This window comes from Ambystoma mexicanum, chromosome 9 (assembly GCF_040938575.1).
Source record: "Ambystoma mexicanum isolate Mex_15411 chromosome 9, UKY_AmexF1_1, whole genome shotgun sequence".
In the NCBI taxonomy this organism is placed as follows: domain Eukaryota; kingdom Metazoa; phylum Chordata; class Amphibia; order Caudata; family Ambystomatidae; genus Ambystoma; species Ambystoma mexicanum.
Window position 1 is genome coordinate 905,109,822 of NC_090931.1, and position 25,500 is coordinate 905,135,321.

Consider the following 25,500-nt stretch of genomic DNA (forward strand, 5'->3'; position numbering starts at 1 on the left):
ACTCCTCTTTTCACATTGACAGCTCTGTAATACCAGTCCTCAAGCATGTTAAAACCCTCAGGCTATACCTTGACGCAGAACTCACTATGACCAAACACATTAATGCTTTCGCCTCCTCTACAGTCTACACATCCAAGCTCATCTCCTTGAGTAGGACATTACTTTCTACTAGCAACTGTCTCACCCTCTCCAGAGCCATCATACGCAGTAAACTGGGCTACTGTAATGTCCTCCTCAAGGGCACGTCAGCATCCAATCTCACTAAGCTTCAACTCCTCTAAAATAAATTCCTACGTACAGCTTTCGGACTGCGCCTCTCGGACCGCATCAGTGCAATACGCCGAGAGCACCACTGGCTGCCCATCAAAAACTGTATTCATTTTAAAACCCTATCCATCGCTCATCGATGCATCTATAACAAAGCCCCCCTCTACCTGAGCAACATCATCTGTAGGAGACAACAGAAGCGACTCCTTCGATCCTCCAGCAGTATCTTCCTGGCCACCCCAGGCTAAAATTTGCTAGAGTTGGTGGTGTGAGCTTCAATGTCAATGCCCCTACCCTTTGGAACTCCCTACTTCCAAACATCAGAAACAAACCCTCCTACCCAGCCTTCAAGAGACTCTTAAAAACCTGGCTGTTTGATAAATATGACTAATCACACAATGACACTGTTGGCCATCGGACTACCCCAACTAGCCCTCTAATGTGGCTAATGCCTGACTTTTCTGCAATTGTTACAAATGCTACAAATGTTCCACCTTGTTGTATCTTGTTATTTGCCATCTCTTTACTTCCTTGTACAAACACTGTGATACCTATGGGTTTGGGCATAAATAAATAAATAAAATAACTTATAGAGAAGGCTCAGAGAAATACTGGGATGAAGAGGAGGAGCTGATGCACTAAGAATACACCTAAGTACATTCTAGTGCTTACTGGTTGGTCATTGGTCCAAGCAGAATAGAAAAGGAAAAGAGGCTTACGAAGAGAGAGAGAGATCCTCCCGTGGGCAGAAGGAGGGAAGCAGCCAAGCAGAACGCAAGGCGGTGAAGCCCGGGAAGCTGAGAGGAGATGCAGAGCCGATCAGGGAGAAACAGAGAGCAGTCCGGTCCCTGATTCGAGCAAACTCCTTTTTTCTAAGGCGCCCAAACTGGAGACTTACAAGCCGAGACTCGACCCAAGGACGATAGGAGATATTGAGACCCCCTGTTCCACCATAGGGCTGAAGAGCCGAAAGTGGAAGAAGCCCAAGCACGAGAAGCCTGCACAGCAGAGAAAAGGAGAACCCCGGAAGTGATGGCTGGGCATCCCAAGCAGTGCAAAGGTAACGGGAGCTGTGCATGTACTGTTGGGGTTTAGAATTAACAGGGAGCTGAGAACCTATACCAATATAGTGAACAAGAGTACCTTCCTCTTCCCAGCACTTGGCAGGCGAGTAGACCAGGTCTGGAAAGTGCAGGGAAAGGTAAAAGTAAAGGGGTTTGGGACCCAAATGTAAGAAACCAAGGGGTCTGGGACCCAAATGTGAGAAACCAAGGAGTCTGGGACCCAAATGTGAGAAACCAAAGGGTCTGGGACCCAATGTAAGAAACCAAGGGCTCTGGGACATGAATGTGAGAAACAAAGGGGTCTGGACCCAAAGAAGAGAAGCCTCAGCGAAAAGGTCTGGGACCCGATAGAAAGGGATATCTGGCAGGAGAGTATACCAGGTGGGCAGTACCGAACTTGGCAGGAATGCATACTAAGTCTGTACCAAAATGAAATCAGGTTCTGGGGCACAAAATTGAGAAACCGATACAAAAGGGGTCCGGGACCCGATAGAAAGGAATACCTGTCAGAGGAGTATACCAGGTGGACTGTACATGCAAGTCTGGGACCCGCACCCATTGAAGCATCAACATCATTCCTCACAGTCATAGTACCTGGCAGGAGTGTACACCAGGTGGACTGTACATGGAGGACATACAATGTGGGTCTGGGACCCACACCCATAATAATACTTCATTGCATCTTTGTTGAACTTCATAGTCACAGTACCTGACAGGGAAGGAAGTTAGGTTGATTTTGATTCGAAGAGCGAAAGACTGGGGGAAGGGAGCCATTCCCATTGGTGTTTGTGAACATTGTGAAAGAAGCCAATGGAAGGTAGTCACTCTCTTAGCATGGTGGGAGGTTTAAGAGTGACCAGGGGAAGGGAGTCAGTTCCCCTGATGTTTGTGAACATTATAAGAAAAGGCAAGGGAATGGGGGCATTCTCTTGGCACTGTGAGAAACATGAGGAAGGCAAAAAGGAAAAGCCATTCATCTTAGTCTGAAGTTAGGAGACTTTAATTTGTGTGTGCCTTTGTGGAAAGCCACACCAAGGAATATTGTTTGAGACTTTTTAAGTTGTACCTTTGAAGAAGAACACTTTCACTTTCTTACAAGTGAACTTTGAAGCATTGTCCAGAAGAAGAAACCCATTCTTCTAGATCAAGAAGATTATCCCCTTTTCCTTAGTTGATTTAGAGTGTAATGGAAGGAAATAGGTTTTTGACATGACGGTGGACTATTTGCTTTTGACAAGAGCCCCTGACAGAGTCCTTAGTTTGTTTGAGGCAGGGAGACCCCTCTTAGAAATAGGGATTGGTAGGGTTTTCCTTTTATTTTGGTTTAAATAAAGGTCTATAACCAAAAACATGCCACCTGTGCGTCAGTCTCCTACCTCTACACCTTACAGGGTTCTGCCCCCAAACCTCCCATTTCATGCAAACCCTCAATCCCCATACCACCTCACCCGTCCAACCAAACTCCAGTGCCTCCTACCAGCCACCTGGTAAACTGCCCATCTATAACATTTAGTTTTCCTCACTACACCTGCCTACTCTTCCCTTCCCCCCCTCGCCTTGCCAGTCTCCCACACTCTTACCTGTGCAAAACACCTCACCATCCTCTTCTGGGTGTGCGGTCCTCTCTGGGTGGGGTTTTCAGTGTGTCCTCTTTTGTGGGTTGCACAGCACACAGAACCCAAATAACCCACATGACTTATATACAGTCCTAAGGTTAAAAACAAAGTATAAACTTATTTGGGATTGTAACCTTGAAGTACAAACACTCCAAGGGAACTATTTACCCAATGAACCCATCACACTACAAATTAAACCTTTATTCACACTATACCAATACTTCACAATACTCTCTTCAAGTATGATGGGGTCACTTGCAGGGGGCTCCTAGAGAGCCACTAGGGATCTCTGGGGGTATGGGAACCCACTTGCTCAGTGAAGTTACCCCTGAAGGTGAGATACAGAGGACCCCCAGAGTCCACTCAGCCTCCCCATACCTTCTGGGTCTAGAGCCCCAAAGGCCATCCTTGGTAGACAACCAGGAGACAAGCTGTATGGAAGAAAGAGAAGGTTATCCAACAGTGCAGACCCTGGGTTGGGAAGTGTCAGAGGTCCACATGGTCTCTCTGCCTAGTGGTGGTTTTGCACACTATGCAAGGCATGACTCTACTGCTCAACTTAAGCACAATATGCAAATCCACTCATGGAGGCCAGTGATATTTGCCCAACAAGTCAGATACATACAGAGATGGAATGTATACAGGAGTTTGGTGCAAAGCATGGGCTCACGAACGCTAGCTGGCAAGCAAGACACATGCATTGTGTTGGGATTTTGGAAGGTCTGAGTCATTAGAGATCCCAGGGTATTAGGAAATGCACACCAGAGGAACCTAGTGAGAAGAGGGAAAACAAATGAACAGGAGGTGGAGGCCACAAAGTGTTAGCCAATCCCACAACAGGGTTAGGACGAAATGTCCGAATAAAATGTACCGACCTTACAAAAAGACCTAAAACACATACCACCAAAAGTTCCAACTACCAAAAGTTCGAACTTTTTGTGGTATGTGTTTTGGTGGGTCGGTAAATAAAAAAAAATAAAAAGATGGGGATTGCGGGGGTGTCCCCTGCAACACCCCGCTCACTATAGTATACAGTATAGTGAGCGGGGTGTTGCGGGGGGATTACCCGCAGCTCACACGAGCAAAGAAAAAAAAAAAGCTGAGGGCTGCACGGGTGTCCCCCGCAACACCTCGCTCACTACACTGTACAGTATAGTGAGCTACAGTATAGTGAGCGGGGGTTGGCCCAAAAAAAAAAAGAAAAAGGACCCTGCAGCGCCGGTTCCCGATCACGGAAGTGAAAGGGAACAGGCGCCGCAGTGACACAGCGCACATTTTAAAAGGTAAGTACGGTGTGGGTGGGGGTGTGTTGTGGGTGTAAGTTTGTAGGGTTTTGAAATGGATGTTCGCATGGAAATATACGAATATTTTGTAGTGCGTACATTTCCCATGCAAACATTTCCGTCGCGGGTTATTCCGCCTCGGAAATTTCACGTAGATCCCCACAACACATAAGGAACAAGGAAAGGGCCCAGTCAATATCTAATGTTATTGAGTTATTTGCATTTAATAAAAGAGTATAATACAAGGCAGAAGTAAACAGGCATTGAGAGAGTTGGGACGTTGTTCCAGAGAGTCAGTGTATTCACAGAGATAGTAGCAGGAGGAAAGGAAAACCGGTGGCTGAACTAACCAGCCAAGTTCCTGAGAGATATGAGACAAAGCCAGTATCCTGACCTTCTTAACAGGGAGCAGAAATGCAGAAATGCCTAGCAGCTAGGGGTGGCAGGCCTACGAGGGCGAAATCCAGAGCCAGCCTTACACCCGAGGAAGACAGTGGCAGTTGAGAGCGCCCCAATCGCAATTCCCACATTGTGCCAGTTTGTTAATGAGCAGTACAGTTTTGCCCACGCCATATCTCCTAAGCAAATGCTTGCCAGTGTCTTGTTTCTTTTTCTGGCGACGAAACAGCAGAAAGGGATACAGCGCGTAGTATCAGGGTCGAGAGGTGTCCTCCTGTGCCGGATGCCAGCCACAGAAAGAGATTTGAGACCAGAACCCATATGCAAGCAAACAACCCTGCGGTTACTCCATCACCAGCAGAGAGGAATCAGCAGGGAGAGAGGGACTTGGCAGCACCAAGACTACATGGCAGCCAGAGAAGCCACACTGCGCTGCCAAGCAATAGCTGTGAATACTTGCAGCCGCAACCTACCAGGAACTAAAATGATGGACACAAAACCTCACCCCATTTGACCTACCTTAGAGGTGAGAAGACCAAGACCCCCTACCACAAAAAGACATTCAACTCCCTGTGCCGCCATTGCCATTCCACAGCAGGCCTGTGCGGAGAAAGTGAGCGGGGATTAAACCGTTATTTTTAACCTTTACTACTTTCAACACTTTCGGGGCAAGAAACACTGGTGCATATTGATCCAATGAAAGTAGGGTGGGCATAAATGGACGGGCAGGAAACAGGAAGGTGTGGGTTATTCGGGTAAGGCCAGAGGAGATGGCAGACTAGCAGGAGGGAGCAAGAAGCAGCAGAGTATGTGGTGATTTCTGGAGAAGATCAATTGGCTAGCAAGTGAAGGTAATTCTTTTCTTTCTTTTTAATATTTATTGATATAGTTGATTAATCAACTTTAGAATAATTTGATACAAAAGTTAAAATAGGTCTAACACAAAAAATCAACATAATATACATGATTCCCACATCAAAATTAAGACCACTGTGGGAATCAGGGCAGTAGTCGAGGTTGATGCTGAGAGAACTTTATTAAACATGGGTTAAATGTTCTCTGTTAACCACTAAGGTTGGGTTTCCGGTAGTCCCACAGTTACTTCACGGTGGGAAAGAACCAGGACTAGCTCTCCTTGTGAAGTGTCTCCTATTCGCTCGGACCCGGATAGGCCCACCAGTTGCTTCCACTCTCCTCTCCTTCTCCCTGCAAAAAGCAACAACACTGCCATTAGGCCAGTCCCTGTTATACCCAGTCCTAGGAGGGAAAAAGGGCCAATCAAGGACACTTTCCCTCCCCCTCCCTCTGATTGGTAGAGCCTCAAGGAGCCCTCCCTCTAGAAATAGAGCTGCCCTCTCCCTTCCTTCTGCTGATTGGTTCCAGCTCTCCCTCCACGTTTCCAGCCCTCCCCCTGCTGCCATTGCACCTGAGCAGTGCATGACGTGCGTTTCCCCATTGGCCCCGCACCCACAACATGGTGCTTCATTGGTTGCCCATCTCGTGTGAGGTCCTGCTTTGCCAGCCTCTTCAGGTAAGGAGGGGGTTCTATTGTTTACACCCTTGACCTCGCTCTCCCAAGTATAATGAGTTCCTCCGACGCTGAGCGGTCGGCCTGAGCCTGGCTCTTGTTTCCCCAAGCTCTGCCGCCGCTCAATGCTGGAGGGTGAGGTGTCAGGCCGTGTCCCGCCGATGCAGTGTGCCTCTGGCTGCTCTGCCGCAGCGCCAGTGTCCCGGGTTCCTGTGAGGAGGGGGGCGGCACTGCGGCAGAGCAGGCGGTCCTGCCGCGGAACGCCGGCAAGGCATCCCCGCCTCTGGGCTGCTCTGCCGCAGCGCCAGTGTCCTGGGCCCCTGTGAGAGGGGCCAGTGCTGCGGCAGCGCAGGCGGCCCCGTCGCGGAATGCTGGCAAGGCATCTCTGTTGTCTGTGGCCCCCGCGGCGGCACCTCCCCCGTGTCCCGTGACTGCGCAGACCTCGGCGGAGCAGGCATTGCCTGCTCCGCCATTCCCCGAGCGCCCTGCATCAAGCCCGGTCCCGCTCCCTTGGGGTCCCTTCTCCTACTTCCCTCCTCACATACCCCCGCCACAGATCCAGGCCGGTCGGGCCAGATCGAGCACCTGGACAAGTAGTCCGCCACCAACTGAAAGCTGGCAGGTTTATGTAGGGTGACAAAGTCGAAGGGCTGGAGGGACAAGAACCAATGCAGCACCCGCTGGTTAGTGTCTTTGTGTCTCGCCAACCACTGCAATGGAGCGTGGTCAGTATACAGCGTGAACCTCCTTCCCAGTAGATAATAACGCAATGTGTCCACCGCCCACTTGATAGCAAGGCATTCCTTTTCTATCGTGGAATACACCATTTCATGCGGAAGAAGCTTCCGGCTCACAAAACAGACAGGTCGCACGAAACCATCGATCTCCTGCGTCAAGACAGCACCCAACCCCAGGCCCGAGGCGTCCGTTTGCAGGAAGAAATGTTCCTGGAAGTCAGGGCACAACAACACCGGATGTGTGGATATGCTGCGCTTCAACTCCTCCACAGCCAGGATGGCAGCAGGATTGTTCTATAGGTCCGAGGAACCTCCATTCTTCAGAGCCTCGGTTAGCGGCGCGGCCAGGGACGAGAAACTGGGAATAAAGCGTCTATAGTATCCGATAAACCCCAAAAAGGCCCTTATTTGCTTCCTGGTGGTTGGAACTGGAATCATCTGGATTACTTCGATCTTAGATGCCTGGGGTTTGATCACACCACCACCCACAACATATCCCAGGTATTTGGTTTCACGGGCCCCAAGGACCGTTTTCTTTGGATTTATATGGAGCCCGGCCCGGGTTAGGGTGCAGACCACTTCCTGTAGATGAACCAGGTGTTCACTCCATGACGCACTGTAGACTACAATGTCGTCAAGGTAGGCTGCGGCGTTCTGATCGTGTGTTTGTAAAAGAACATCCATTAGTCTTTGGAAGGTAGCCGGAGCCCCATGTAACCCAAAGGGTAGAACCTTGTACTGAAAAAGGCCCTGAGGTGTCGCGAAGGCCATCTTGTCCTTGTCTGATTTCCGGAGCGGGATCTGCCAGTACCCCTTGGTGAGGTCCAAGGTACTGAGGTAACGGGCAGCACCTAGCCTTTCCAGCAATTCATCCATTCTAGCCATGGGATAAGCTTCGTACCGTGAGATCGTATTGAGCTGTCTATAGTCCATACAAAACCGGACAGCTCCGTCCGGTTTGGGCATGAGTACAATGGGGGAACACCAAGCACTGGTCGATGGTTCGATGATATCCAGTATGATCATTTCTTCTACTTCCCTCTTTATGACCATTCTCCGGGCCTCCGGGATCCGGTAAGGTCGCAACCAGACTATTTGTCCGGGTTGGGTTTCGATTTGATGCTCTATGAGGCTAGTCCTTCCATGTAATGGGGAGAAGGCTTCGCGGTGGGGTTTGAGCGTCTCCTGGATCTCATTCTTCATGTGCTCCGTCAGAAATTCACCCCATTGCACTGTATCCAACTGGTTGGGTGTGGGATTCACACCAGTCCCGTGAGTGGCCAGAACATCGATCGGGGCGGTTTCTGTCCATTTCTTCAGGAGATTGATATGGTAGATTTTATGCGAGGGGGTCCGGTCGGGCTGGTGTATTCGATAGTTCACCGGCCCCACTACGTCCTTTACCACATACGGGCCCCTCCACCGGCCTAACAACTTGTTGGTGCTGGTGGGTAATAATACCAGTACCCTCTCCCCGGGCTCTAACTTCCTTAGATGACTTCCCTTGTTATTCGTCCTTTCCTGCTGGTTTTGTGCTAGACCTAGATGGGTTTCTGCTAGATTTCTCAAGGTGGATAGATGTTCTCGAAGTTCTTCGGCATATTCGGTTAGGGACGTTTCCTTAGTGTTTTCCCAGTCTTCCTTGACCAGATCTAGAATGGTTCTGGGCTTCCTCCCGAATAGCAGCTCGAATGGTGAGAACCTGGTCGAGGATTGGGGCGTGTCCCTCAGTACCATTAGGATCAGAGGTATGACTCTATCCCAGTCCTTTCCCTCTGGTCCTATCACTCATGTCAGCATTTTCTTTATGGTTTGATTATACCTCTCCACCAAACCATCCTTCTGGGGGTGGTAGACTGAGGTGCGCAACTCTCTGATCTGTAGCCTTTCACAGACTTGTCGCATGATAGACGACATGAAGTTCGTACCCTGATCGGTAAGGATTTCGGTGGGTAGGCCTACCCGTGAAAAAAAAGGGTTAAGTTGTTCGCATATCTGGTTAGCCGATGTCCCTTTTAGGGGGAAGGCCTCAGGGTACCTGGTGGCATAATCCACAATAACCAACAGGTATCAGTACCGTGGTTCTAGGGGGCCTACCAGGTCCATACCTATCATTTGGAAGGATATCGTGATTAGCGGCATCCGTTGTATTGGTGCCTTGGCTGGCTTCTCCCCACTCGTCAGTTGGCAAGTCTTGCACTCTTTACAGAATTTTGCCACCTCCCCATAGATCCCTGGCCAGTAGAAAAATTTCAGGATGTTCTGCTATGTTTTTAGGGACGCCATATGGCCCCCACATGGATGATTGGGTGCCAGTTGGAGAATTGTTACCCGGTTTGATTTGGGTAGGAGTAGCTGCTACTTTCGTATTCCTCCTTCAGTCTGGTAGACCCTATAGAGTAGACCCTGTCTAGAGGTAAAACCGGCTCCCTTGGTGAGGTCTGGATCCTCATCTATGGTGGCCTTTTCGCGAGCCATTTTTAAGGTAGGGTCTGTTAGGGTTTCTCCCCGGATGGATTCCTCATGATCCTCGGGGTTCCATGCTATCCGTTGGGTGGCATACATGGCTGCGCATTTAGCAAGCTGGTTTTCCCTTCTTTCCGTACTGGTTTTCTTATGGCCCTGGGTGCCTGTGAGTATCAACTCTCTGGAAAATGGTGCTTCGTCCCACCATCCCTGGCCCATGGCATTTATGGCCTGGTGGAAGTTGGGCAGATCGGTTCCAATCACCACCGGGGCGGGTAAGGAAGGGAAGACGGCAGCTCTCATCTTTGCAATGTTAGGACCCACTTCTAATGTTATGGTTTTCATGGGGTATGTCCATACGTCCCTGTGTATGCATCGTATTGGAATACTAACATTAGCGAGGTAAGGGGAGTCACTTACGGTTGGTAGCACCTTCATAAATCCGATTTCCATCGGCTCTGCGCCTCTTTTTCTGGGGCAAAACCGGGCTATATGGCCCCATTCACCACAGTCATAACATTGTGGTTGCCGGAATCCTGTGGGCAACGGGGTGGACCGGCCATCGGGGCTACTGTTTTTCTCGTCTGCTCTGGTAGGATGTTCCTCCATCGATTTTCATCTAGGTAGAGCCACTCTAGGAACCTTGGTTATGACGGGTTCCGTCAGCGGTATCGGGCTGCGATTGGATGGGCCGGTTCCAAAGGGTTTGCCCCCCCCCTCAGCCTTTTGGTAGGCGGATGCTATGTCCACAGCTTAAGATAAGGTGGGTCAGTGATGTTGTCGGACCCACCTTTGCATCGGAGGGGGTAGGGCCTCGATGACTTGTTCTAGGATGACCTTATGCAATACATCCTGTAAGCCTGCACCCGGCGCTTGCAGCCATTTTTCTGCGAGATCTTTAACCCGGTAGAAGAGCTGCCGGGAGTTTTCCCCAGGTTTGAGTCTAGTGTCCCGTAGCCTCATTCTGTAGGCTTCCTCATCTAGTCCCAACCGGTCTAGCACCGCCTTCTTAATGTCAGCATAGGGGGTGGTTCCGCTTGGGTTAACCGCCTGGTAGGCTCCTTGCCTTATGCCTGATAGCAGAGGTGCGACGTACTGCCCCCAGCGGTCCGCAGGCCATTGGGCATTTCGGGCTATCCTCTCAAACGTGGTAAAAAAGAATGCTGGGTCTTCGCCTTCCTTAAATTTCTGTAACACTGCGGAGGGGACCGTAGGCTGGTTTCTGGAGCTGGTCACCGCATCCGTCAAGTGCCTGATGGTCTCTTGATGTTTGTCCTGTGATGTGGACTGAAGGGTACTCTGCATTTGTATTGCCTGTTGGAAGGCCTGGCGGTCAGCAGCTGCCTGCTGGGCCTGTAATTGGAGGCGTTGATGTAGTTGCTGTTGCCCCTCAGACAGCGTTTGGATGATTTTCTCCATGGCGTTCCTAATCCTGCCGGCTACGCCACTTGTGGGAATCAGGACAGTAGTCGAGGTTGATGCTGAGAGAACTTTATTAAACACGGGTTAAATGTTCTGTGTTAACCACCAAGGTTGGGTTCCCGGTAGTCCCACAGTTACTTCACGGTGGGAAAGAACCAGGACTTGCTCTCCTTGTGAAGTGTCTCCTATTCGCTCAGACCCGGATAGGCCCACCAGTTGCTTCCACTCCCCTATCCTTCTCCCTGCAAAAAGCAACAACATTGCCATTAGGCCAGTCCCTTTTATACCCGGTCCTAGGCGGGAAAAAGGGCCAATCAAGGAGACTTTCACTCCCCCCCCCTCTGATTGGTAAAGCCTCAAGGAGCCCTCCCTCTAGAAATAGAGCTGCCCTCTCCCTTCCTCCTCCCTTCCTTCTGCTGATTGGTTCCAGCCCTCCCCCTGCTGCCATTGCACCTGAGCAGTGCTTGACGTGCATTTTCCCCATAGGCCCCGCCCCCACAACATGGTGCTTCATTGGTTGCCCATCTCGTGTGAGGTCCTGCGTCTCCAGCCTCTTCAGGTAAGGAGGGGGTTCTATTGTTTACACCCTTGACCTCGCTCTCCCGAGTATAATGAGTTCCTCCGACGCTGAGCGGTCGGCCTGAGCCTGGCTCTTGTTTCCCCAAGCTCCGCTGCCGCTCAACGCCAGAGGGTGAGGTGTCAGGCCGTGTCCCGCCGATGCAGTGTGCCTCTGGCTGCTCTGCCGCAGCACCAGTGTCCCGGGCCCCTGTGAGACGGGCCGGCACTGCGGCAGCGCAGGCGGGCGCGTCGCGGAACGCCGGCAAGGCATCTCCGTTGTCTGTGGCTCCTCTCCGGCACTCCCCGCGGCGGCCCCTCCACCGTGTCCCGTGACTGCGCAGACCCGAGCGCCCTGCATCAGGCCCTTGGGGTCCCTTCTCCTACTTCCCTCCTCACAACCACATACACAGTAATTCGTATTTGATGCACGTTCGAAATCAGATAGTTATCTTCAAAACACAAGTGTTTCAGGTTATGAAAATCAGAAATTCATTCTAACACTCAATGTTATCAACCTGCAAATTCAATTACAACAGAACATGTATTAGCGCCACTTTTACTTTGTTTAAATTAGAATTATAGATGTAATCCCATAATCTTTCAGGAGTCAAACAGTTGTAACCTTCAAAGAGATGTTTAAAGTGTCTAATTCTGGCGCCTAAAAGAGCTGAGCATATGGATACCAAGTTTATAAGTTTTTCAGGCATATCAGACTTCTTGCAGAAGGCAAATCGTGAGAGACTTAGGACATAATTTCCATTTTATACAGATTTCTCTCGTATGCCATATATTTAGTCTATATCGGAGAAAGAGATCACGATATTTAGCTCCTGGGAATTGGATTAAATATGACTCAGGAGTTCTTAACTTTTTGGGCCAGACTTTAAATATTTGACCATGTTTGCACTGCAAGCCCTGTTGATGCGTGTTAATCCAATCCTGGAACATGATTTTTTCTTTGGCCTTAGTTGGATTTGTAATAAGTAATATGTCTGGAACACCTGCCTCATGCAGAAATTCCTCAACCTTCACCTGCCATCTGCTGATGCTCTTATGGTCAGTTGACTCTTTCTATCTAGCCATCACATTCAAGGTAATTCTGCATTGTGAGTGTGCGTGAAAGTGTAGCATTTGTGGTTAGGAGGAGAGTAGAGAATGACTTAAGTGATTGCTTGAGTGAAAGGAGGGTGTTTGAATAAGAGGTGGATGGAGTTGTAGTAGCAGGAAGTAGTAGTTGTCACAGGATCCACCCAAAATAACCACTCTGGAGACTCGATAATGCTTCAAGGGTGTTTATTGAACTGTTATAACAAGATTGGCTTGATTGAATTATTGGAAATTTCAGGGCCCTGCAGGGCTTTGGGGAATTCGGATCTAGGGCCCTCTCTCAGGCGTGCTCAACAGGGGTTAGTAATACCGCCAGGTGACACCCATCTGTCCCTTTACTGGCTTAGGCTATTGGTGTTTTCCTTTAGTCGATGGCTGCCTTACTCCCTACGGATCTTCTACCTCTCCCTGGCTTAGTCCCGCAAAGTGCTTTAAGGCATTTAGAAATGTTACCTCCTTTCGCACAGTTCCACTGACTCGTCACCCACACACAGTCTCACCTGACCCTCTCATACACTGGGTCCCAAGATGTTCTTGTCGCCACCACTCTTTTATCCCTCTGAGCTTACTCTCTGCCTGCCTACCTCCACCCTTTGATATTACCTGTCTCTCCTACTTTTGCCTCCTGCCCTCTGGCAACTCTTCCACTTGCTACTACCACTTCCTCCAACTACCACTTTACTACTCCTTCTGCTGTTACCTTCTCCTCCCTCCTTCCTACTACGTCACCTCCTCATCACCACAACCTCTTTGCTACTAGTACCACCACCTCTCCACTCTTACCACTACTACCACTACCACTCTATCACTACTACTACACCCTTCTCACTCTAGTCTCACTACCATCCTCTTCTACTGCTACTACCATTCACAACTACCCCTTCTTATGCACACTACTTCTACCCCTACTTCCTCTCTACTCCTACGTCTTGCACCCATGCACAAAACTCCACAGACACCTCTCTCCAATAAACTTTACAGGGCATCATCACAAGTTGGGCAGTAATCTGGCGCAACTACTGCTGAGCGGAAATTGTGTTACTGACAGGTCGTGCAGCAGTATTAGTGCTGCATTACAAACTGGCGTGAACATGCCCGCGCCTCTGGCGGTTGCACTATTAGCACCTGGCAGAAACTGCACCAAAATAAGGGTTACTGCTGAGAAGCCGGTGCTATTAGGCTTACCGCAGGTGATCCCAGTGCTATTAGCGCAGGCGGAAATGTGTCACAGTGAAAGCGGAAGCAATGCAGCAGACATTTTGAAAAACACAATCCATTAAATATCTCAACTTCCTGCAGGCATCCGGTCCTGGAAATAAGCAAGAATGTCCCAGGAGAGGATTAAAGGCAAGGTGGCAGAAAAGTGCCTGAGCAAACCCATATTTAGTGAGGGGGAGCTGGTGGTCCTCACAGATGGGGTCAATGCCCACTGTGAGGAACTATATGGCAGTCAGCAGAGGAAGACCACTGGGCAGCGCAGGACAGCCATCTGGAATACCATCTGCCAGAAGGTGTCAGCAGTGGCAAGTGTACCCCGCAATGGAGAGGACTGCCGCAGACGATTGAACGACCTTAGGGTCAGGTTGCGGGGAATGCTGTCCCAACACCGCCAGGAGTCTGTGGCAACTGGAAGAGGCACTGTGGAGCCACTGGTTCTTACCATCTGGGAGGAGACATGCAGTACAGTGCTGGACATCAAAGGGATAGAGGGAGTCGACAGTGCCAAGGCAGGTGCCAGCAGCAGGAGGTGAGTCAACCCCCCCCCAACACAAGTGCATGCACAAATGACAACCCAGCATATGATGCCCCAGGGGACAGGGACACATGTCAGCAGACCCAGAACCTGGCCATGCCAACAGGGCGGAGAGACGGGATGGCACATCAGCCACCCTCCACGGCAGCCATGGGGCAGGGCACCAGCTGCACCCCTGAGCATCACAGCAATGGGAAGGGGAGGCAAGTGATCCAACCAAATGCCATGTGCACCACACCCGTACTGGTGCACCCTGTGCCAGTGGGATTGAGGTGAGTGAGCGATCAGAACACCATGCAGTAGTCACAACAGCATGTTGTGGGTCAATTGGTCTGCCCCATGTTGGCATGGCAGACAAGTCACAGGGAAGTACACGTCTCCCACAACGGCATGTGGCCAGCCTGCCAATCACTAGGCACCACAATGCAGCCTTGCTGGCTGCACAGCAGTGCCCCATAGTGCCATGTCACTCACTGCCATGGACTAAGCCACCACCCTCACCATGTGAGTGCCACCTGGAGACAGGATGTGGGGCCATGAAGAACCACAAGCATGCATGCCAGAAGTCAGCTGCCCCAGCATGGACACCCTGCCCTACCCATACACAGGCCAAAGACCAACTAACCATATGTCACACTCGCTACAAGCAACCCCATGATGCTGGGCCCGCATGCAACACCCCCTGACCAACCATGCCCGTTTTGCCCATTTGTGTGTGGTCCCACTCTGTACCATAGCAAATGTGTCTTGCATGCCAACATATGTGGGGGAACCATACCTGACAACTTACCTACAGGCAAAGGAGGAGGAGGGTGCCGGTCCATCTAGGAGCAGCACATCCAGGCCATCAATGTATGCCACCACCATTCTGCAAAGGGCCACTCAGGCCACAAAGAGGCAGATGTCCCGCTGTGTAACACCGAAACACAGCAGGGCCAAGCCAACACCCACACCACAGGCCACCAGGAGCAGTGCAAGGCCCACTGCACCCACACCCACAGCTGGAGGCACAGACTCCGGAGCCACACCCATTGTCAGGTTGACTGAGGAATCTCAGGGGGACACCAGCCCGGTGTGACTGCCTGCCGAAGGGCCACAGACCATGGATAGCCCTCCATGCCACCAGCATCCACACTCCCCGGACAGCCCTCCATACCGCCAGCATCCACACTCCCCTGAAAGCCTTCCACGTCCCCAGCACCCACACTCCCCGGACAGCCCTCCACGCTGCCAGCGTCCACAGGCCCAAGGCAGCCCTTTCTGCCGCTGGCTTGGCCAGTCACCTGAGCCGGATGTTGCAACACCCTGGCTCCCCGCGGCCAGTACAGAGCACCTCTCCCACACAGCACATGCCAACACACAGCTTGCTGTTGCAGAGTCTTAAGGATATGGAGCAGAGACAGTGGGAGATGGAGGCAATAGGCTACATGCACTCCGAACACCTGCAGGCTATTAGGGAAAGCATTCAAGGGGCCACCTGCAGGAGTGTGCGGGCCATCATACGGAACATGGCCAAGACAACTACAACTACCAGCACGGCTGCCCTGACACTATACACCCAGAGGGTCAGGGAGATCACTGAAGGCGTCTCTGCACTGGCAGAGGCCCCCCGGCAGAGCACAGAGGTGCAACGCTAACAAGACCTCGGGACAGGCTCCATCTCTTCCACTTCAACCACACCCACAGGGAGGTCAGAGCTGGGTACACCGAGGAGTCAGTCACAGTGCCTTTTGCACCCGAAATCACCAGGGGATGGCAGGGGGGAAGAGGCCACGGTTGTGAAGGACTCTGAGACACTAATTGCCATGAGTGGCAATGCTGGGAAGTTAGTGGTGGGAAGGCAGAATAGTGTGATGGGGAGTTGGTGGTGGGAGACGGGATAGTTGGGCACTTCATTACATTAAAACTGTTAACTTCATCAATGCGAGGACATTCCTGCTTGTGTCATTGTTGTGATTATTGATAGAGGTGAATGTCACACAGTCGTGCATGGCTTGTGTCATGTTAAAGTGTCAGAAGAAATGTTCTCATCAGTCCCTGGTGGGCCAACCTCCCATCCCTCACATCATCTCTTGGAATGCGTGCATTTGCCTCTGCCACAGGCACTGCATTGTCATCCTCTGGGGGTGGCATGTCCACATCAGGGGGTTGCAGGACATTCCCTTCAGGCAGATATTGTGCAGCATGGTGAACCCATAGACCTAGCGTCCTTTAAGACAAGGCAGCAAAACTTAGAGGTGGATGTGGATGCAGAAGTTACTCAAACATCAATAATCAAAACGACTCAGGAAGTTGGCAAAACTTTGTTCTGTTTTAATATCAATTATCTAAAACTGGGAGTTACAACGGACATCATCCGACGTCGCACAGCACGATCTCAAAATATATTATAAAAACATAACTTTTATAGTCAAAATTCGTCATCACCGACGTCACACTACGTGGCAAACTAAGAAAACTTATCTGAGAAAGTGATTGGCTCTCAGTGAACATCTAAGTGTACGTTCTATATAGCCAGGGGTTGTGATTGGGTCTCTAAGGTCAGGTGGGCAACTAAGCCCATTCCAAGTGAAATGTCTTCTTCATCGTCACAAAATACATGACAATGAATTGGTTACACAAACTATAGGGCTCTTTGATACATGACCCTCTACAATTGGTTGGCACGCTTGTACCCTTCAGGAATATTCCACACGCTAGCAGCACGCAGGCCAGCATCCCAGGTGCATGGAGGGTTGGCATGGTCTTGTCTCCCCACCCAATTAGCTCAACATCTATCATCACGCCTACAGTCTGCCAGTCAATTAAGGCTTTGAATTTGGCTTTACAGAAACATTATGTGCCTGAGAAATAAAGGGAGTGTGGCATTGTTCTGTCTTCTCGTTTCGGTGTAGCTTGACCCAAGCTATTTCGATTTCGACCATGTGACTGGAGACCACTCTTTCGAGCCTTTTGCTGCATATAATACTATTAAATGATGAACTCTTGATGCCTTCAGTGTTTTTTCATTCCTCTTCAAACCGAAGTTGGTTTCTTTCTCACGTTCGTTGGAGCCTTTTTGACAGGTGCCCAACTCACTGTGGGCTCGACTTCGTGGTGCTGGGCCAGCCAAGCCTTTCTTGAATTTCTCCTTCGCCATCAGTTTATTTCCAACTGCGCCACACTGAAATCCTTTCCAATCATGGGGTTTCAAGCTTTGCTAAAGTGCATTGTGGAATATCCAGGTCTGTACATTCCTATATGTATACATTGGCGCATCGCGGCAATCTATTCACTACATAGACAGCCTTTATGATTACTTTGTCCTGCTTGCGTTACTGCATCTGTACAAGTGTAAAATGACTTTGCAATTTCTTTCGTGCTTCTTTGCCCGAGCATCTTCATTTCGATCCCGAAATATTGTTTAACTTCGATACTTCATCTTCAGTTTCTATAGAATGTCTATGGGCCTCATTATGAGTGTGCCGGTTGCGGTAACAACGGTACCGGTAAACTACCGGCACCATATTTACCAGACCGGCACACTCTGCGTTCTGCGGGTGGGTGCCATCCCGCCCGCCAGGTCTGACCTGGCGGGCGGAATCGAAATCGCCCACAGACTTTGACGGAAGCACGGGCACTGCTATCAACGGTGCCGGTGCTTCCGTCCTCCCCATTCCCATTGAGTCCTATGGGGCTCGTATGGGAATGGGGAGTTACTTTTACCGGCTCCTGGCCACATGGACCACCGGGGCTGTAATGCCCCAGTGATTCGTGAAACAAGGGTGGTTTCCTAACATGCATATGCAAGTCCCTGGTGAGGAAAAATGCTACAAAACAAAACAAATCCTATGGCTAAGGTGTGAAGATACAACAACTTCAACCTGAGGGTGAAACCGAGAGAAACCAAGAATCTGTGTATTAATCTAAAAGGCATTCGTACAGATATACAAATTGTCTGTAGAAAGAAGTAGCTGAAATAAAAACAGTCTACACTGCTGCAATTTCCTCTCAAAGTTTGATGTTCATATTTAATCAAAACATCTTTTGACATGGTGGTGCGACATCAAACATAATTTAAATATCAATGCATACAAAAATTATATATATTGTACAAAGATTTTGGACAAGTGAAATAGAAATATAAATGAAACAAAAAAATGCTGTTAGATTACATTAATCCATAACAAACGATAACATAGCATAAAAAAATTGACAGAAAAAAAGGTATGTGCTGGACATGGTTGGACCTGTAAGGGAAAGGCTTCTGTGAATATTGAGAAAAGCAATGCACCGCTACATTCCCCGACTCTTCTAGTAAGGAAATCACACATTTTTCGTAATGTTTCACAAAACAAGCAGAACCACAAGCCAAAAACTGAGCCATGGTGCACAGGATTTATATGCCGACAGCCTAAACAGATGTACTTAGCATGTGTAAACAAGGAAAACAAATGTGGCGAGGAATGGCAAGCATACATATTTTGAAAGAGCCCAGGCAGACCTTCTGAAGGGTAGGTGTCTTGTGCAGGTTACAAAAGTGTACAGTGCCTAAAGCAGCGATTAAATGTAGGTTACATTTGGGAAATTAAAGGGTTGTTAAAGTGCAGCAGCAAATGTATGAAAACGTTATCAAAACCAAGAGAAAACAAATGTCCTACCTTCCCACAGGTGTCCCGACGAAAACGGTACCTCACATGTGTGGGTGCACCTACCTGGGCGGAAAAGAAAAAGTGTTGACCTTCCACAAGTCCAACGGCAGTCCCAGGGAGCCCCGGCAGGGTCCCCATCCCTACCCGGAGTGAAAAGCTCTTAACAGAGCAGCCAGACCTCCAGGACGGGTCGGGGGGGTGATGTCTCGGCCATGGGCACCCATCTCCCATGTGGATTGATTATCCCCAAGCCCAGGGGCGGTTCCAGTGAGCCCCGGCAGGGTCCCTATCCCTTCCCAGAGGGAAATTCTGTAACGCAACCTAGCCAGAGCTCCAGGGTAGTAGGGGGTCATGTCCCTGGCCTTGGCCGGCTGTCTCCCATGTGGGTTGAACATCCCCAAGCCCAGCTGTGGCTCCAGGGAGGACCAGAAGGGTCCTCAATCCCTTCCCGGAGGGAAATTTCGAAACGTAGCCCAGCAAGAGCTCCATGATTGTTGGGGGTGATGTCTCAGGCTTTGGATCAGAGAATAAGGAGAGTACCAGCCTTGATTACTTGCTGCTGCGGGTACCTGTTCGACTGCACCCTTTACCTACAGTTTCTGAATTTCCCATAGAAGAAGTGGATCTGGTACTTTCAAGGACTGGCCTCAGGTGAGTGGGGGGCTGTTTGGTGGTTTCTTCAGAAAGGGGAGGTGTTAGGCAGAAACCTGTGCAGTTCCCTCTGGGACCACTGCAGAAGATTTAGGACTACAGGTGTTTGGCAGTAAACCCACTTGGTAGCAGTCTGTACCACACAGATTCACTTGGTAGCTGTGGCTGAGCAGTCAGACTTCCCTCAAGAAGAGTTAGGCAGTATACAGAGTATTCACAATAGGCCAAGAGCAAACAATAGAACATGTAAACACTGACCAGGGCTTGGTGTAAAAGAGATATAATTATTTATTTAAAACCACATCTAGAAAAACACACAGGCACTAATAGTAAGCAATTCAAAAACACGGTCACTAAAAGATATACACTCCCTTAAAAGAATATTAGACAAGTCTTAAGTAAAGCCCCACTTATTTTCAGACAGCGGTGAGCGCTTAATGTAGATGGCACTCTAATAATTCGTTTTAAAAAGGGAGAGAAAAGCAGAGAATAAATTGAAACAGATCCCAACACTTTTACAAGAACATAGCAAGAGAGGAAGGCAAAGTAAAACCGTGAATTCAGAGTTAGTAGGCCGGATCCGCTTTAAGAGTATCCAAACTAAATGTGTCCAAGGTCACACGGTTGCAGTGCACAAAAGTCTTGTAATGGTTCAAAAAGAAGTTGGATCAAAGAAAAGGGACCAGTTAGAGGGTCAAGGCGGCCAGCCCAGTCCAGAAGGTTAAGGGGTTATTATTACCTTGTTGCAATCTTTAGAAAGGGAGGCCTGGCGGACACGGTACCTTAAAGTGGTGAGAACGCTCCAGCGGGGGCAGTTGTTCCTGGCAGCGGGTGCAAGTCAGTGCTTCGCCTGGGGGAAGAGAGGATCTCATCGTGGAGGAAGACAGGGGCCCGTTGCACTGCCAGGGAAGAAACCAGCCACAGAGTTTCTCAGGTACAAGGAGCGGTCCGTTGATTCGCGGTTCAGTGGTGAGTGGCTATCCGGCCCCCGGGGTGCTTGGCACGGGCAGTTCGACCACAAACCGAGCTGGGGTGCGAAGAAAGAAAGGTAAACTGGTTGTGCCCACTAGTCAGGGGAAGAAGCCTCTCCAGCCGGGAGATCGTCTGTCGTCGGGAAGTGGTGAGTCGGTTCCACAGGGCTCCACCGGTGGTGTCGTCGTGGTAGGTCGGCTCAGCTTCTCCCTCGTTGGATTCTCAGGTCCTGTGGCGACTTCTGAAGTTCCAGTCCCCAAAGCCCTGCTTTTATGCAGAAAACCCCCATTCACTCAGCCTAGCTGTCACTCAAACATGCTAAGTGGTGAGCCAGCCGGCTCACCACTTGGGACAATCACACAAGAGTGCGACTTGAGTTACCAATGTAACTCAGTCCAGGGTGCCTAAACCCCCTCCGACACCCCCTGTGGTACCCAGACAGAGTGGCATCACTTTTGGAGGCTTCTGTGGAGAAGCCCACCAAAAAGTGGAACAAAGGGCTCGACTTGGGTTGGAGTCACAGAAGAGAACACAAACGCCATTTTGGAATCGAGTCTTGGCAAAAAATACCAACCGGAGAATTAATATTAATTAAATAAACCGGCGGTATGTTCGAGGCTATGAGAATTAAATAATTAAAGCTGGTAGCTTCGAACAATGGGAAAATCCCATAGGAAAATATTCGCGGTCGAATATAAAAAGTAGTTTCCACTGCCACCAGCCAAAACTCAATCAGGGGGGACGGAGACGTGCCCCCTCGACTAACAGACCACGGGGCAATCGAATTGCCCCGACCAGTACGTCCACAATATGATGGTTTGTACTGGTTTCTGTTAATAATTTGGGACTAGTAAAGCCAATGGTGACTTTAAATGCCCTGGGAGACAGTAGTCAGTCCCAGGGTATGGAGTCTATGGTGGGGTGTCATTATGACACCCCTGTGTTACTTCACGGAGGGTGCTGTGTAACACACATAGGAAAAACGCACGAGACCCTATGGAGTAAAGGACCCCATAGCCATAAAACACATTACCAGTCAAAGGAATACCATAAATCAGGTCCAAGAGTGGGAGGAAAAAGAGTCTCACTCTTGGCAGGAGGAAAAAAAACAAACTCCAGAAATCCAGCAAAGCTGCTGGGGGACTCACTAGGTTAGGAAATTCAGCCTAAAGAGAGAATTCTCCCTAACAGGAGGCAGTAGGGCGACCGTTTGTAGATCCCAAGTATCTGTTGTAATACATAGCCACTCATTCAGATGCTGGATTAACCTGCCACCCACCACTGGTGTTTCAAGTCTTCAAAGTGGTTTTGGGGCACCGGTTGGTGCGGAAGGCAAGTCAGTGAGTGTTGCAGCAGATCCTCTGCATGTACGGCCTGGACCGCCTGGAGGTTGCCTTCTCTGTCTCCTTTGGGTAAACTGACCTCTTGTGTTGCCAACAGAGGAATAGTATTGAAATTAACGGTTTCTCCATCCCTGTGCAGAAGATGGAGCTGTTCGACCTTTTTGGGGCTGCCTAATGGCCTGACTCAGGGATTTAGCTGCTGCCTTAGACAACTGCAAATTCATCAAGGCGTCTGCCTTTGTTCCAAACAAATAACCTTCAAACAGCATATCCAATAGCCTGGATCGCACGTCAGAAGCAAACCCTGAATTTCTTAGCCAGGCGAATCTCCGAAGCACTGTACCAGCAACCATGGAACAGCTAATAAGGTCAGCAGTGTCCAGCACTGACTGCAAGGACTGCCACATAGCATCCTTTCCATCCTGAATAACGTTCATACATCCATCCATTTCTTCACCCTCCGAGATGTGCTCCGATGCCATGGCAATTACGTTCCAAAAAGTGTGGGTAAACTTTGCCAGTGCACAAGTTGCATTGGCTGCCTTCGGTGCTATAATCCCTGAAGAGAAAATCTTCTTCCTAATAGCATCGAGCCTTTTATCCTCCCTATCTCGAGGAATCATGGGATAGGCTGCTCCCTTAGAAGCAGAAGTGGCTGCTTGAACAACAAGGCTTTGAGGACTTGGATGTTTAGAAAGAAACTCTGTATCCACTGTCTGTATTTCCTAGTGAAGTTCTTGTGGACTGCAGGAGTGGTGTCCAGACTTTTCCAATTCTCCAGAAACCTATTCTTGACTGCAGTATGAAAAGTAAGGACTGGGTCCTTAGGTGGCCCCTTATCCAAAATATCAGTCAAATCATCTTGTTCATATTGAACAGATGACCTACCCCAGCCCAGGTACTCTATAACCTTTGCCATTACTGATCTATAAGAGGCATCCACATGACCTGTGCCTTCAGGGGTGCCAAAATCAACTTCTGGTGAAGGATCCAGACCACTGCATCTTTTAGGGTGTCCACAAGGCCCCTCATTCTTGATTCCTGGGATATCAGCTCCTCTGGAACACCAGGAGTGCTGTACTCCAGGCCAAAACCATAGTTAGGGTTTTCTTCCTCCACTTCCTCCTCATAAATAGAGGCCATGGACTTAAAAAAGTCTCTTTTCTCTTGAGGCTTATAAACTTTCGATGGTTCCTAAAAGGGTGTCGAGGGCCTCGAGTCCGACACCTTGGACATCGATGAAGTCGGCTTTGATGCCTTTGGCAGTATCGAGTGAGTCGGAGAAGGAGTATCCCTTCGAAGCCATGAGAGGCGCACAAGATGCCTTTGAGGTTGCTGAATCCTTCGCGTATGCCGCGATGGGGTCAGGAGTCTAACGATTTTTTCAAAGGGGCTGGCGTTGCCGCCTTCTCAAACACTTTCAACATCTGCAGGTGGAATTTTTCCTGCTTTACTCACCCCCTTCTTCGGAAACCTTACCAGTTTCCCTTTGGGCAAGGAATCCATAGAGGACGATCTAGAGCAATGACTCCTTTTCTTAGATCTCCTCGAAGATGATTAAGAGGAATGACGAGATCTCGAACGCTTAGTGCGCTTACCGTGCCTCTTGGCCCGGTGCGGATCTCTCTGTCTTGGGCTCTTATCTACGGCCAATTTTCTCATGGGGGTTACGGAAGACTACTTCGGGGATGGTTTGCCCAAAGCTAGTTTCCCCTTCCTCTCTAACGCTTTTCCAGTCATACACTGGCACGAACCACAATTGTCGACGATGTGGCCCCACACCAAGCACCAGAGACCTACCTGATGAGGATCAGTTATAGACAACTTAGCCGAACACTCGGCACATCACTTGAAGCTAGTTTTCGGGGTATGAGTCGACAATTTCAGATCGAACTCGCAAACTACGCTGTTATCAAACACGCCGATGCGAAGAACCGCTTCGAGCAGCTGCGGGGGAAAAATGGAACTGAAACAATGGGCGCGGTGCATCCCATATATTCCAGCGTCGACATCGTACTCGGGGACGAAGGACCTCGAAGGACACAAGGTCGACGATGCACAGCGTCCTCTGCTGAGAAACGCTTGCGAGCTGCAAGCAGTATATCAAAGATGAGGAATACGTGGGAGGGCACAATCCATTCGAAACATTATATGTACATAAAATACCTGCTAGTATCACTGAATAGACAGACATTATTTCCCTAATGTCCTTTTCAACATTGAAGTTTTGGGTCTGCTCAAAGGGAACTCTAGGCTCTCATCATTGGCCAGGGTGTGTGCCAGCATTCCCTTGAAAGGTTTCAAAAGCTGGGTTAAAGCTTTTAGGGAAAGTCGGCCCTGGTGAACTTGTGATATGTGAGGAGTCAAAGCTCCTCAGCCTGTCCTTTGCTGGGACTCTGCGATTGTTCCCTACCACACGACTGGGACCAGGATAAATTGCCAAGGGGATCCTCCTCATACCGCCCACGGTACAACATCCACTGGCTTGGGGTGGTATCTGAAACCCTGGGTCACGACTTTGTGTTCCCAGAACCAAGCAGAGGACTTCATCACAGTAAGTAAACAATAACACAGTAAATGTAAATTGGCTGCTACTCCAGAGCACAGTTGGGGTTGTTGGAAGTTTAGGATTTTGGCCCAAATCTCTATTTAGTGGGACTGTTATATTGATTATAGATCTGTGTTTCTGTTCTCCCCTCAGACTGCTGCACAGAACTGAGAGCCATGCAATCCCTAGTATGCAAGTCGCTTGTTTAAAAACAGACGAGTACGCTCTTAGTATTGTATTAATTAGCCCCAGCTGGTTGCAAGCAGGGAGTGAGCTGCTTGGGTTCTACAGCATTCCATTTCACTCCTGCGTAATTACCGCTACCTAGGGGTGTGTACATTCACTAGGGGTTTCACAAACTTTCAAAGAAAGCCTTCCTGACATATTGGGTAAAATGGGAATTTATTTTAATGCATGTATTGTGCTTTTGGTTTTAAACACACCTTACACAATCTACAAATGTAAATGCACATTAAACACCTGTATCAGAATTAATGTATACACATTCAATTCATTTAACTCTAAAACAATTTACCATAGTAAATGTACAACATTATAGACCATACTAGTTACCAAAAAATCTAATAAAAACAAATGCCTCATCCAAAAAAGTATATAGTTTAGAGATTAGATTAGTAGCAGCAATAATAAGAGACATTTTGCGACCTTACAAGATTCTGTACCTGAAGGAACCTGTTGATATACATTTTATAGTATACACGCATGTTTCAATAGATTTTCTCTTACAGTAAATGGAGCTTTACATTCAATCATGAGATGTTTTAAGGTTGCTACCTTATCAACACAATGGCATAGCATACATATGGATCGCTCTGGTTAAATCATGTCTCAGGGCTGCATGATTTCTAATATAGCAATCCGATTCTAACAACAATCAAAAAATAAAGATCTGTGCTGTCTTTTTGGAAATGTCCTTAGGTAGTAGGGAAACAACCTCTGCTTAAGAGGGAGTTTCGGTCATCCTGGAATATGTGGTGCAGGCCATAACATGTTCCAATCTGATTTCCATGATTTATTTTTTATGTAAAATATGCTGTTCACTGCAATTTCAATAGGCAAACCAAAGTCTGAGAAGATGGCTTCACAATTTAACATAAATGTAATAGTACAAATCAAGCCTTTAATAAAATAAGT